Here is a 15,226-nt window from a genome sequence, read left to right as displayed (position 1 = left end):
GATAAATGGTTAGACTAAAACAGCTACGGCTGGTTTAAAGTGTTGAAATTCAGTTTACGTCCAAGTTGACATTTTCATTCATGGTTTGAACCTCTGGGGCGATACTCCGTAGATGACAGATCAGCGATGTCAAAAGACGGCGTCTGTGTCTCTTTGTTGTCTGAGAGACACTGAGGAGGCTTGTTGTTGAGTGCCAATCCCACATCCTCTGCTCCCACTGTGGCACGAGCCTTTTAACCTTGGCTTCTTCCACACTAAACAGCATTTCCATCAGACGAAGCAGAGTACCCTGGTGGATTGCATTGATGTCGCAATCAATCTCCTTCTGCCGGCGAGCCGAGACCTTTCACAGGATATCACGTGGAAAACAAACACTGAGCAGCTACCTACAATCACCAGTGTGCTGAGAGGCTCGTTCAGTTTGAGCATCGCTTATTTGCTATTCACAAATTCCAGACACTTGTTTTATACTGCAGGAGGACCAACTGGGACATAAGAAAGCATGACGAGCATTAGAAGGTTTAGACAATCACAAGTAAATATTGTTGCTTTCCTTAGAAATGATCACAATTATTACTTATGTTTCATCCTTAATAGAGGATTAATAAGGTTAATATTTTTGGAAATATAAGGAAATGTATTTTTATTATATAGAGTAATTTATGCTCAATAGCTTTTCAGGGTGTTTTAAGAATTGCATAAAAGATGTAAAATGTAATTACACTGATAACAGGATGATTAATATTGAGATTAAGGAGGGAATTAAAAGTAAGAGTAAAATCAAAGTGGAGACAAAATCGGTGTTGGGCGTCGAGGTTCAAACTTGCCCTTGGGAATGTGATAAAATAGTCTGAACTCAGGGTTCATTTATAAGCTTTTTGCAGAGCTTTTGAAGTCTCAGCTTTCTTCTGTGCATTGAGCCAACAATAAGTCTGGAAATTTCTTTTATGTCCGATGGCATCTTTGCTTTTTAATTTTTTTTTCTTAACCCTATCTATGCATGCATACTATTATTGGCTTGTGGATAGTTTGAGGTATATGGTCAGGGTTAGGTTAAAGCAAAGGATACAAAGGATAAAGCTGAAGGGTAATTGTTGGTCTGTGACGGGTTGTTGCAGGTTGACATGGAGACTCCATGCATGATTCTGACGCACCAACTATCATAATCCTTACTCACAGGCAACTTCCTGTTTTGTAATTGTCCAAAATGGATGCAGTTGATTGTGTAGTGGATGACAAGTGGTTCATCTCTGTTTAAAGGTGGTCTTCACTGTTGAATTGAAATATTTTTAGGGCCATCCACTGACTTACTGACTCTCCTTTCAGCGCTTTCCTTTCAGTAATTCTTTGATTATCAGACTTCTCGTCAGTTATGTTCTGCCCTGATACCTGTGCTGGTCCAAAAAAGCTACAGCAGGCTTTTTCATTTTATAAATTTATTTTGAATCATTAATATCAACACTTATTTTTTACTTTTTTCCCCTATTTTTCCAACTGTCACCATCTTTGTCCAGACTTCAAAGTGCTGTCACCTCATCCTAACAGTTTCCCACAAAAGATGAATTCTTGGTTATGGTGGTCTGGAGGGAGATGTCTCAGGTTGCTGCTCCCTTACTGGGTATGTTATGGTTGCACATTCTCTTTTGAGGTTTGGGCCTGGTGCCAGCGAAGACTGACTCAGAGTTCAACTGCTGCCCCATACTCAAGATTCATGTTTCCCCCCTCCTGCCCGTCTCCTCACCTGCCAACCTGCTCCTCATTCTTCAGGGGTCACTGAGGTCAGCCCCTGGAACCAGTGGAGGTCTTACTTCACAGAGTGAATAAGACAGGAATGCAAGGGCGTACCATATCTCACAAGTGTGAATCTGGCTCATGACCTTTGTCTGATATTATAGTGCAATCCCCATGAAGAAGGGAGACCAACCCTAACATTTCCAACAGCTGAAGAGGCATTAAGAAATACTGTTGTGGTTGACCTTTGACCTATGAGCAAGGGAGAAGAATATTAACAACAAATATACTCATTCTGAACAAGTGACACAATTTTTTTAGCATATCGTCGCTTTTTTGGTGGTCCACTGAGAGTTCGTGAGACAGTGTTGGCTGGATGAAACTCTCTCAGTGAGTGACAGAAATCTAACTAAGAAAGGAAATGGATGCCTCTTAGAAAGGCACACCTTTATCACCCTGGATATACGATCACAAACAAGGCTGCATCACAGTCAAACAACGGACAACATGTTTCCATCCAATTTCAACTAAACTGCCAGAAAATATGCAAAGAAAACATGCATTAAAACAAGTTTCTATTGAATTCTGTTATATGAATATCATTAGTGGTATTCGTGGAAATTAATAGTTGATGGTGCCAATTCTCCAGTTGGATGCCATGAATCCAGAAGAAGGAGAAGAAGAGGGTGCAACAAGAGCTCCAGTCTAACCTCAAATTATGGAAAGGAATGGAAAGGAATTTATGATTTTTTCGGGAAGAGTCAAGATTCTCCACACTGATGTGATGCCTTCGTCTGCCACCGTTTTTCATATCTTGGGTCGAAAACCTGAGTGACAAGTCACAAGTCACTGCTGCCAAAGGACCATTTTATTCACACACCAACTTTTTCACCTCAGCGAGATGTAAAAACATTTAGACAATCTTTGGACTTCTTCTTTTTTTTTTTACATTGTTTTCCTCAAAATGAAGGGGGCAGAAATCAACACGTGGATTCTCTCAAAACACTAGATAACAAGTGCAAGCAAAAGAAGAAGAAGCCCTAAGAAGAATAGAAAAGAAAGGTCATGTTAATGAGAGTCGGGCTGCGGCTTCATTAGCTTTAGCTATTAGTTAGCTAATCGAAAAGGCTCATTTAGCAAATGAGCCACTGTTAAGTCATTAATGTTTTCTTTTTCTACATGCATGGTGAGCAAATGGAAAAGTGTTTACATGGAGTCAGTGTTGGTTAGCTGGAAGCTGTCCGAGCACTAAACTGATCAGTCTGTGGAAATGATCGAGTTGTCTGTCATAAGCACCACAGACTGACGAGTTCTTTTCAGTTCAGTTTTGACTTTAAACCTCTGAGCAATTAGCAGGCTGCCGCAGGCGATAATCACATCATTATGTATTCCTGCCACTTAAAAGGTGTTTCAGTGGTGCACATGTTGTGTGCAGTGGGCTGGCAGATTGCCTTTACGCCTGTTGTACTGTTTGACCTGTTGTCCACATTCTGCATACTGCATGAAACACTGAAGAGTATTGCTTGTAAAATCTAAAACTAAAATGGGATGTTGTCGGCAGTCTTTTATGAATGTATGCGTTTTTTTATTGAAATGTTTGGATTTCTCCACATGATGCGCTGGCGTGCATGGAGCTGTCTGGGCAACGTTTTAGCGGCTTTGCCTCACTCCTTATTGGATTTGGGGAAGTTTACATTCCAGCAACCCAAGTCAAACTTGTTATCCCAAGATAATGTTTTGTTTGCCAAACATGCCCAATCTTTGTCCCATATTTTTTTTTCTGCTCTAATGTTAAATAGCAATAACTAACTAACTTACTTATCCAAGTATGCATTCTTTATTCATATGCTCTTCTGTCTGGGACGAGTAGCTTTAGCCGCAGTTCACTATGTATTTGAACCCCCTTTTGCAGAAAACAAGTAAGCTGGAAACGTCATAACGTCCACTGGAGACATTGCTTTCTATTAACTCTTGGGGGCAGCCGTGGCCTAGAGGTTGGAGAAGATCGGAAGGTTGTCAGTTTGATTCTTGATTTTTTTTTCAGTAGCAATCACCTTTAAAGGTGATTGCTGCACCACTGTAGTATAAATCTGTACATTTTCTTCAAAAGGCAAAAGAAACACTTAAAATTTGCTCCCCGGGCGCTTGATGCAACCCACTGCTCCTGTGTGTGTTTCACTGAATGTAATTTGCTGGATGTTGCATGTGTGTTCAACTAAGGATGGGTTAAATACAGAAGACAAATTCAGTGTGTATGTAAAAAATGTATATACTGCCAATAAGGCTGATTCTTCTTCTTCTTCTTCTTCAAATGCAGCTCGATCCATAACCAGCATGTACTGTTTCAATGTTTTCTTTCCCTTCAAGAAAGATACTATCTGAAGTCAGAGAAAGTTGGCCAGATGTTAAAACGTTTGGACTGATGAGGAACAAATCATGACTTTCAAAACTTAGGCCAATTATCACATTAGGAAATAAAAGGCTCTGTTGTTAATCTGATGCGGAAAAATACTTGTTACCAGCTCAACAGCATCTCTCCACATCACTTTTACACCGTGAGCTGCTGTGTTTCGCTCCAATCAAACAGAAAACAAGTTTAAGTGTCTAAGTGAGTTATTTTCTTCCTTACCTGATTGTCTAAATCCAAAGAGCAGAAATGGCTCTCAAATGTGTGATTCACTTGAACAAATGTTGATCAAAGTGCTTTCTATGTTTTACACCATGAGTATTTAGGCTGGTTCCAGTCATTTGAGGAGGGGAATAAGGGGGACACATTATCCTCGCTTTGTTAGCAACACGACCAAAGTGCGTCCTTGTTAACGTGCCAGCTCCCTCCACCCCTCATGAGGTCTCTAATAGATGGACCACAGTCACGGTCAGATGTTGTCCCACAAATGATAAATTATTGAGATTGACAGACCGTTTCTTTGTTAGCCAGAGCAACATTTCTAGCCTTAGCCGTGGCACTAGCAGCTCAGTAAGTTCATGGGCCAGTTGCATGCACTGTAAACCATTTCACATGATGCCACTCAGCCAGTTACATCTGTGTATTCTGATAAACATTGCATAAGCAAGTTGTTCTCTGCTTGTGAAAACAGTTACAGGAATGTTGTACCCAACTTGAAGAAAGAGTTAAAACAAAATTACGAGAGTGACCCTTTAAATATTCTGGCTCTGTTATTGCATAGAGACATGCAGCAATGCTCCATCTGATATTTCAGATATGGCCTCCAAAGAGAGACTTCTGCTCATGAATGCACAGCTGTTTGGCAGTTGGGAACTGTCTTTGAATGCACCATCACAGAGAAACTAAAAACAAAACAAAGCACCAATCTGTGTGTGAACGTATGCTTTACTTTGGTTTAGAGGGTGATAATATAACCATTAAATCGTTTTTGTAGTTCACAGGCTAAAACAAGTAAACCCATGTTCTCTTAAGGAAGAAGAAAAGCACGATTACAGAAACTTGCATTGATCTGGTTCCTCCTGCCAGTCTGGGGACAAGATGCCAACATGAATTTACAGCCATCTGTGAAACCAGCCCATACCACCAGCCACATGTAGACATCTCAGGCCTCCTCTCATAATAGGAGTTAATAAGCACAACAACCTAATTACACTTCATAATGGAGATGACGAGCATGTCTCAATAACACAGAGGGGGGTTCTTCGATGAACAATGGGGTCCATCGCTCGCGGGGTGGAGACCTCCTGACTGTGACCCTGACACATTCACCCACATCAAATAACCGCAGACAAACACGCGGCTGTTGCTATACAGAGGGAAGCTTTTAGTTTTTTTTAAGCCATCGAGAGGCCAGTCCTTGTGATGGTTTGTCTTTATTGACACCGGGAAAAGACTGGAGGCCACAGACGACTTTTTTCTCTTATAAGTCATGCGGACAGAAATCAAACAAAAGGTTTGAAGACTATGCTGATTACTCCCACTTCAGATGAAAGAATTGGAAAGCATTGTTAAGTAAACACTACAGAAAAGAAAAAAGCAATATGTAGAGACATAAACACCCTTCACTCGAGTGGTGGTAATCGGCATGATTAAGAGTCAACATTGTCTGATACTATTTATTGGGATAAAGAACAGTAATATTTACAATAAAAAGGTAGGAATGATATCGAAAGTAAATGGATGAAAATATTATAAAGGAAAAGAATTATGTTGAACATACGCCATAATAAACTATCAGTAAAAAACAATTAATCCAAGAAGGAAAGAATTAACAACAAACTACAACACAGAAAATAACAACTTAAAAATAATAGATAATAATATGCTACTGCCTTGAAAGAATATTTGAAAGAGAAAGGCAAAAATAACCACAAACTAGCAAAGCTAGGTTTGATTTATTATAGAGAATAAACAAAGTATAAGGAAATAAGGAAATAGAAAGAAAAAGTAGATACAGAACATCAACAGATATTGGCTACTAGGAATGGAAGAAATATCTTAAAGCCTGACTGAAATGAATTAGCATTTATTTTATTCTAAAGTGTCTTGTATTTGATGTGTAAATCACACTGTCCTCAGAAAATCAGATAACGAAGGAAGAAATTTTAAGTTTACATTTTCTTGTTTCATGATGGCACCTCCTAGTTTTAGATTAATTCAAAAGAATACTTTTAGGTATTCAAAGATGGATGCACACAATCCAGCAGTAATGTCAGCACGCCATCTTAGGCAGAGCAGCTGGTCACACTGAGTCACACAGCTGTCTGCTATACAACAAAAGCCTAACAGTTTGAAAAAACCCACATTAGTTTTCTTGCTAAATTAATGTAAATTTGGCTATTTTAACATGGAGTCTAATGAAAACTCGCAATTGGATCCAGCCTCAAGTGGCCATTCAAGGAACTGCAGTTTTTAGTGCTTGCCTTTACTTATCAGCCCCGAGGGTTGCCACTTGACAGGTGGATCATTTGTAGCATACCATGAACTAAGTTCTTTTGATTTCCAAACGTTATATTGAAACATTTTCTATTGGCATGCTGGAGCAGCAATGAATTGTACAAAAAAAAACCAAAACTGCAGCACAAGTCAAAGATCCTAACCTGTCATGCACTCTGGCCACTCTGCCTTCAGGACATGGTTAACAATGTGCCGTTTCATGTCAGGAACAAAAGAGCTAAACTAAATCCTCATCGTATGTTCAAGTTGTGGGAATTCCAAGCCCTTCACCTGGTCATTAAAGCTGTCTCGTAATGAAACTCAAGCCTCATCTTGACTGAGGGATAGTCTCAGTTAAAAAAAAAAAAAGCCATGTTTTTCTTCATAGAGGACAGACGTGACATCCACGCATCTGTAAGTCATATACTTGTGTGTGTTTCTTTCCCTGCAGCGCTTGCTTGTTCTGGATATCTGGCTTTCTCGACGCTTTTTTTCTCAGCTACTGTGTGTGTACAGAAAATTTCCTAACTAGCTGATTTATTGGGTTACACAAGCATCATGCAAACCCAAACCGCATGTGAGCTAAAGCTCTTTCTTTCCTCAGGGCTACTCTTTTCCGGCCTCTTGTGCCCCTTATAGAAATATGCAGGAGGTTGTGGGGTCAGCAAATTCATTGCAGTGAAGGTGCTACAAGAGAGAGCGACTTGTTTGATCTCACTATGGCGCTTGTCTCCAATAAATTAACCAGCAATCGAGGCTAGTTAGTTTGGTTGGGGGCCATTTGTGCAGGCATCATTAACTGGCCAAATTCAGGTATTTATGGGAAAACGTGCGCTTTGTCCATATTGAAGCTCTTTGTAGACGCTAAACGTGCAGTGCAGGGGTCCTGCTTAAAACTGCTGTGACTCAGTACCCGGATGATGAACTTTCAGGGGGAAAGTATAATTACTTTTTTAATGAACACATTGCAGAGGTGGTGTTTTCTCCACTTCAAAAGCCCCTTGTTTCTCATATAAATGAAAGGCACTTATTGCAAACAGAAGCCCCTGCCTTATGCTTTTCTCAATCCATCAGTCACTTTGCAGTCAATAAAAGCCTCAAGCTGTCGTCATTCAGTCCAGATGCTCAAAGAGATCATAGTTTTTCAGCGCACAAACCCTCACGGAAAACTGCTTTGTAAGAGTACACTGGGAGAGTAAATTGCGTCTTGTACACCTTTAAGCTGGAGCTCTTTACAGACGCACACCGCAGACCAGCTTCCTCTCCATTTTGACACACTTGTCTCTTATTTCCTAGTTTCAGGACGGTGAGAGAGGCCAGTCTTTGTTCTGCCATTGGTGGATTTCACATGACTTCCTCCAAGAGCTGCCGTGAAGTCATCCGCCAACACTCCATTACAGGTGGTCAAAACGTTAGTCTGTTCGCCCACGTCACGTCTGCAGCATTTTTGGTTTCTGTGAACACAAGCAGAGGAGGTTTCCATGAGGAGGATGATGTCCTCATCTGGTCATACTTCCTTCCTGGTTAACCATGTGTCTGAACGAACAATGCAATGTCATGTGGGCAGATTTATTTGTTTGCTGCTTTTTTCAACACAATACTACTTAATTACTTAATTAAATGAAAGAATACTACTCTTTACTCTTGAGATAGATTTTTTTTTTTAAAAAAAAAAAAGATTGGAATGTCTTGTTGTCTATAATATTGTTGTTTCTTATGCCTTTTATGCATAGAATACCTTGTTGTATTTTACACTGTACTACATACAGCAACATGAATCAAAACATGCAACTTCAAAAAACAGCAACATTTTCACAAAATATGTGTTTCTAGAAGCTCTATGATGAAAGTGACAACTGGGGCTAGTTGGTGAACTACTGTAAGTAACCATTAGCAATGCTAATGCTAGTAGTCACTACAGCCCACATCCTGCATTTCTCCTCAAGATTCTAAAAAATTTATTGAAGTTATTGAAGGGGAAAAGATCTTTAATGAGCTCTTTAACTGTCACTTAGCATATCTGTTACCTTGCAAGTGTTAGGGTTAGGGTTAGGGTTAAAGTTAACTCCTGTCTCATAACCACCTCTGTGGAGGAGTTTATACGCCCACAGAACAAGGTTAAATAAATAGGACTGGATGGAGAAAGGTGACTTATGATAGCTCAAATGTCAGCACTGTGAAGATGACTGGTGTGAGTTTGTGTGTCAAAAATTAAAATTATTAATATTTTGCTGTTTTTAAAATCTGGTGTGACCCGACCTTTAAAACGATGCAGTCTACGGTATGATGAAGTATTTGACTGTACGCAACATCTTAACATACATCAACTTAATATGCTGTGAAAAACACTGCAAATCAAATAAAGCATCAGCAGGGTACATAACCAACCCTAAATTGAGATACTCAAGCAATAAAAAATCAGCCTGCAGTCAGAACTGTGAGCTAAAGCTTGTCCATACCCCAGTGATGGGATGTTTGTCTTTCTATCTGTCAAACTCCATATTTTCACAGCGCCGGCTGCGGCTGCTCGTCCGTTTCCTCATAACTGTCTCTCCTGCTTGGACCTGCTGGTGTTACAGCCGTCGCTCAAATGATTTACAGTAGCGAGGAAAGGCTCAGACTTAAACGGGACATCACGGGGGCTGACACGTTTCGGATAGGAACAGTACATGTGGCTGATGGTGTGTGTAAGAGCCAGGGGATGGCACTTCTGATGAACATACATGACTCATGCCTATAAATACGCACAAACACTTGGATGTGAACGCTATATCCGAAACCAGGTGTAAGATGTCTGCTTGTATGCGGTACAAGCTTATCCCTGTATATTTGTCACTGTGTGTGTGTGTGTGTGTGTGTGTGTGTGTGTGTGTGTGTGTGATATGTACTGTAACATAAGCCAACAGACCATCTCCGCATTCAGTCGCTAAAAATGGGGAGAAGTCAGCGACGTACAGTTTCTTGGAAACACAGAGTTGCTGTGTAGTGTAGTTTGCTAAGTTAGGACACATCTGTCTGTGTTCACACGCTCATACTCTCACTCTCTCTCTCTCTCATACACACACACACACACACACACACACACAGACAGACACACAGACACAGCTGAGATTTATGAAGCAGTTTTCTGGAATGTGGAGCTGGCTCAACAATTCCTCACACAACTCACATTGCAAGTTAAAAAAGAAACAAAAGTGCCAAGGAGCCAACACTCAATTTGTGTCATATGTTAGACTTAAGTTAAGTCAGTCAAAGGTCTTTAAAGGGTAAGCAATGTGTAATACACATGTGTTAAAGCGGAAAATAGCCATAACCACTAATCACACCTACAAACATCCGTTACTGCATGAAAAAACATCTCTTTAAAGAGCTGGAAATCAAACACTGTGTTGCAATAACACTGAAAATTTGGCTGCTGAATCAAAGGAAATCCAAATATGGACAATGGTGGTCCATATGCTGACACAAGTTTTCTGCATCATGTGTTACATGTGAGTGAACAGTCAACTGTGTGAAGACAAAACACTGGATTGATAAATAAGGGCAGCTGACGGTAACTGAATATGACTGGAGGTGACACGTATCATAAGAAACATGACTTGTGCGCATCATTGTAGAAGTCCTAGTGGGCAGATTTAGACTATGTAAGGTCAGAAATCCTTTGAGCAGATTTTGGCGTTTTCAGAACCTTCACATCAGAGGTTGGTACAACGGTTCAGAGGTCGTCGGTGTGAGGTGATGGGGCCATGGTGTATAGGCTGTTTGGGGGTTGGGGTGGGGGTGATGGTCACAGCATGTCCTGTCCTGGCCCCTCTCCTGCAGCGAGAGCCTGCTTGCTGACAGCGGAATGACATCACCAGAGGGGGGCCCTTTGTCCCCCTTTTTGAGAGCGTAGAAATTTTGCACACAAAGGCTGCACGGTGCTCCTATCTCCAGATCTGAGTGGACGCAGCACTTTTGAAAATCCCTAACAAGATTAAACCATAGCGCAATCAGCTGTCAGTCTGCACACACTAGCTGCTTCTCAGAGCTCACATAGGATCTAAGCCCTGCTGTTTAAACTGAACACGCAAGGGCAACATCCTATGCTTCTATAGAGGGTCAGATGGAAGAATGAACAGAGAGCAGTAAGTAGAGAATAGACATAACTGAGAAAAACTGCCTGAAGCTTTCAGGATACTTCTGTACTCCTGTGCTTCAATTAAATATTTAAATCATGCAATATGTATTTGAATCAGTGATCAATTAATATTCCATGTAGAGGTGATTTAGAACACCCCAAATCACTTCAAATTTCACTAGAGCCTCAAAGGCAGACATGGCAGGAAGTTACACTGCTGAGTTAGTTACCATCAGCAAAGAATTAACTCTAAGTTACCCACTTGCATGACTTCCTGTTTTGTCCTCCACTAACTTGAATGGGAATAAAATTATTTAACTGTGGGACTCTTCTCAACTTTCCAGTTGACCAAAAGGATCAAATCCTGAAATGGGTGTGAGGCCAAAAATAAAATTAAAAAAAATGCATCCACTGTTTTATGGCAGCTTGTTTCACAACTCTGCCCACTCAGGAGACAGTAAGCGTATACTATTTCATACTATAGGCGAGGCTTGTAATGTGTTTTCTTTTGTCATAGAGCATCTTTGATCTGTTTTGAGTATCTGTCTGCGTTTGTGTTGGCTGTTCCTCAGTTCTTGCAGGAACCATAGGTGCATATCCATCCTGTTACATCACTGCACCCTTGAGAGATGCTGACTACAAGTAAATCAAGGCCATACAAGTGAGTTCCTTCATCCTCTTTAATTTCAAAGGAATGACTTTCCTGTGCTGGTACACTTAACCCTTGTGGTAATCTTCAGAAACAGATGAGCGGCTGTTGTTGTTGCTGCTGTTGTCCAGATGTGTACAGTAACTCAGAGCTTTCTCAGAATACAACATAACTCAGAAAAGAAAGGCACACATGATGTGAATGAATACCAACAGTATATGTCAGGACTTCACAGCTCAGGTCATATGCTCGCCTCTCCCTGGAATAAAGCACTGTCCTTTTCTCAGGATGCGAACGTCTCATGTTGTCTCAAAATTTATTTATTTTTTTTCAGACTTTGGCTTCTTAGTAAGCCACATGTAAAGGGTCAGACCTAAATGCAGAACCAGGACTATGTAAACCCCATGGAGTGTGTTCACCTGGCTGCCATGACAGCCCTTCATTGAAAGCTACCTGTACTATTACTGTGTTCGTTGGCACATGTCTAATGACATCCCATAAAAGACACCTTTGTGACAAAGATGTCTCCTTGCCTTGTTGTGAAATTCAGTGCAATTTTTCTGCTGCTGGATTAAACTTTTGGATCAATTAAGATTAAAAAAAACTTCCTCGGGGACGTCTTTAATTGAAAGTGTCCTCCTTAAAATAGTTTTAAATTAGTGCCTACAACAATTTGCATCAAGGGGAGGCTGATTACCTCAATTGCCGTTCAGTGCTCATTCCTTTCCAGACGACTTGCGTTTGTGTCCGTGTGCTCTGACCGTGAACGCTGAGCATTTAATGACGTGAATGCATATATTAATATATATTAATGTATATATTCAATAGAATGAAAACCATCTGAACGCTATCATGGCAGAGTGGTGATAAGATGAGTTTTGAAACAAAACAAGATATTGAAAGTGATTTAACATGAACCAAGATGTGACTAGCATGTTAGCACACTTCATTTGAGACTATATATATTTAAATAACATGCATATTGTTGGCATAAACTCCTTTCATGAATTAGGACAAAACTAAAATGACCCATAATGTATGTACACTGTACTTGTAGTTTTCCACATTTTTAAATCATATACTGTAGTGAATGTTGATTTAATGTCAAGGCGGCTCTCTATATTTACTCCATTTTAATCACATAATCACTTAAATGACTTAGAAATTGAACAATGAATGTCAAGTAATACGGTCTCTTCTTTAATTTTGGACCTGAGACATTTTAGATGAGCTGAGCTGACGTGAAGTCCTTAACAAGGCTGCCAAAACAGTGACAACACAAATAGGTCAGGTTTCTCTAATGAAGATAAAGGGCTGCCTTTATTAGTGAAGGCATTTTCATCGCTAACAAAAGGGTGTCGCTTGGTATTTAACTTAACATGTGTACACTGAAGTCACATAAAGCTTTTTGAATCTTACACTAGTTTTTTTTTTTTCATCTGCTGAACATTGATGGTTGAGAAACAACACCAACTATAAACACTATTTCTATACTGTTATTGCACAGACATGGTACATTAATAACAAAGTGTCAGAGTTTCTGAGAAGAAATCTTTGGCTCCAGAGGCTCTATCATCAAGGGTTTAACCTCCTTAGTCTGGAGGTTAACACCACAGAGTCAGGATCTAATCTGGGTCTTTGCATAATCAAAAAGAAAATGAATATGGAACAATTTAGGAATAACTGGCAGTGAAGTACACCTATTATTTATGCATTTCTGGTAGGGTGATGTGGCTAAAAACTGCATGTGTTCGGCCTCTAAACACAGTGATATAAGAACACTTAAGTTCTTCCTTTCCTCATCTTTTAAAATGTGTGCTTACAAAACAACTATTGCTGGAGGAAAATTGCTGAAAGTCGTATTTCGCAACCTCACCCGTGTCACTGATGCCCCATTAAACATTAAGTAGACAACGCTGCTGATGAATGCAAATGTCAAATCAGTGCAAACAAGTCTTTAAAAAATCAAAAGCCTATCAAAGTATGGATGACCTCTCCACCCTCCTGACCCCAACACGACCGTCTGCAGATTCAGCCGAGCAGGTCAGACTGGTGTCAAGCCCTGCAGTTCAAAGGTGACAATAAGACCAGTGCCATCCTGGAAATTAGACCGAACTAATTGTCCATCAGTCCACTTTAATTACTGTCGAATCCGACGTGAGCCTAGTTCACCCATTCCAGGGCCATGACACCAGCCATGGGAGGGGGCTGAGGGTTACTATGGATGTAAAATTAAATCATGTATGCTGCAGTACACTGGACACAAAAGCAAATACCCAATTTAATTAACAAACAAAGGCCCTTAAATAAGAAGCATGCGCTGTATGCAATCTTTTGAAAACAGATTTTTCCTAAAGAGGCCTGTTTGTGTAGCGTGTTGCATTTCCAGAAGTCTGTTAATATTGCATTCTGAAAACAGATGAATCTACCACTCAGTGTGTATTTTACACAGTGGTTTTAGTTGTAAATCATTTGGGCTATACATTCACTGTAATAGGTAATGCAACTTGACATCTGCATATACATGTATTTTCAGGCTGGGAACCTTTTTTATCTGAACAGATTTACTTCACAGTTTATATCAATCAATGCAGCTTCAACGTAAGCCGTATTTATCATTCATTCCAATCCCAGAGGTTGAAACCTGCCCCTTGTTAAATTGCTCATTGCCCGGGCTAAATCCCTGCGCCTATGTGGGAATTGTGATTAGCATATTAACATTAGCATATTAGCATGCTTACAGCTAGTTAACAGTCCAGGCAACCCCCCACCCATTACTCCCACTGCAGCCTGTTTAACTTTGTCAGCAGCAGGAATCTCCATTTGCAGACAGGGAGCCTCCCTTGGTGAAAGGTTTAGTGCATTTGCTTTGATCAGATAAATCCTCTTGCCAGTGAATGCACCACGCCTTCCTCTGTCTCTGCTGCATTTTGAACCACCTCTGGAAAGCCATTGGTCTGCTCCCTTGCAAACTCACTCTGGGAATCTATGTGTGCTCTGGCATGGTAGCATCTCCTTATTTCTGTGCAAAAGAGGCAACAACATGTGAAGCACTTAACCTCAAAGATGGCCCAAGTGCACTTCAGTCTATAGTGCCCTTTCTCTTGAAAGTGCCACGAGACGGAGAGGAGGAGTGTGCAGAAGTGGCTTGGACATGTATGGAGCTTGTGCTTGGTTGTTTTGTTGACCCTGGTCTATACGCATATGTTCATGTATGCTCTGTGTTGTGCTGGTGGCTGCATTCCTTGTCTTTGCTCAAGGTTTGCCGCCCAAGATTTGAGCCACGTGCAGCTTTAGAGAACTGCTATAGAATATCAACCAGCAAGCACTTCCTCACACTGTGGAATGCCTATTTTTGGCTCCAGCATGTATCTGTGTGGAAAATAAAGTCAAATCCTCCTGACAGCACTGCTGAGCAGTCACAGCCAGCTGTGAAGTGTTGCTTTTAAGGACTCTCACTGTAAAACATTTGGCTGCCTTCCCTAAATCAAGCTGTTTGTGGCTACACAGTTAGAGTCTAGACATGCTTCTGCTTTTTAACACAAATCTGGAGTTTCATCCGAATCTACTTTGCAATCTGCTATCGACTTTGTGCAGTAAAAATATGGTACTTTGTCAGTCAGATGAGGGAAAGATGAGGGAGGCCGTTAAATGAAAGGCCATTAAGAAATCAGAGGCTGTTTGTTAATGCTGTGGTTCATTTCATTGTTTGTAAGGCCTGAAGGATTAAAGGAAAACATTTGTAATTTTTATTGCTAGGCATCCAGGAAGTCACCACACGTGGCCAAGAAATAGTCTGACACATAACTCCCACTTTTTCACA

Source organism: Scatophagus argus, chromosome 18 (assembly GCF_020382885.2).
Source record: "Scatophagus argus isolate fScaArg1 chromosome 18, fScaArg1.pri, whole genome shotgun sequence".
In the NCBI taxonomy this organism is placed as follows: Eukaryota; Metazoa; Chordata; class Actinopteri; family Scatophagidae; genus Scatophagus; species Scatophagus argus.
This window is presented reverse-complemented; position numbering follows the sequence as displayed.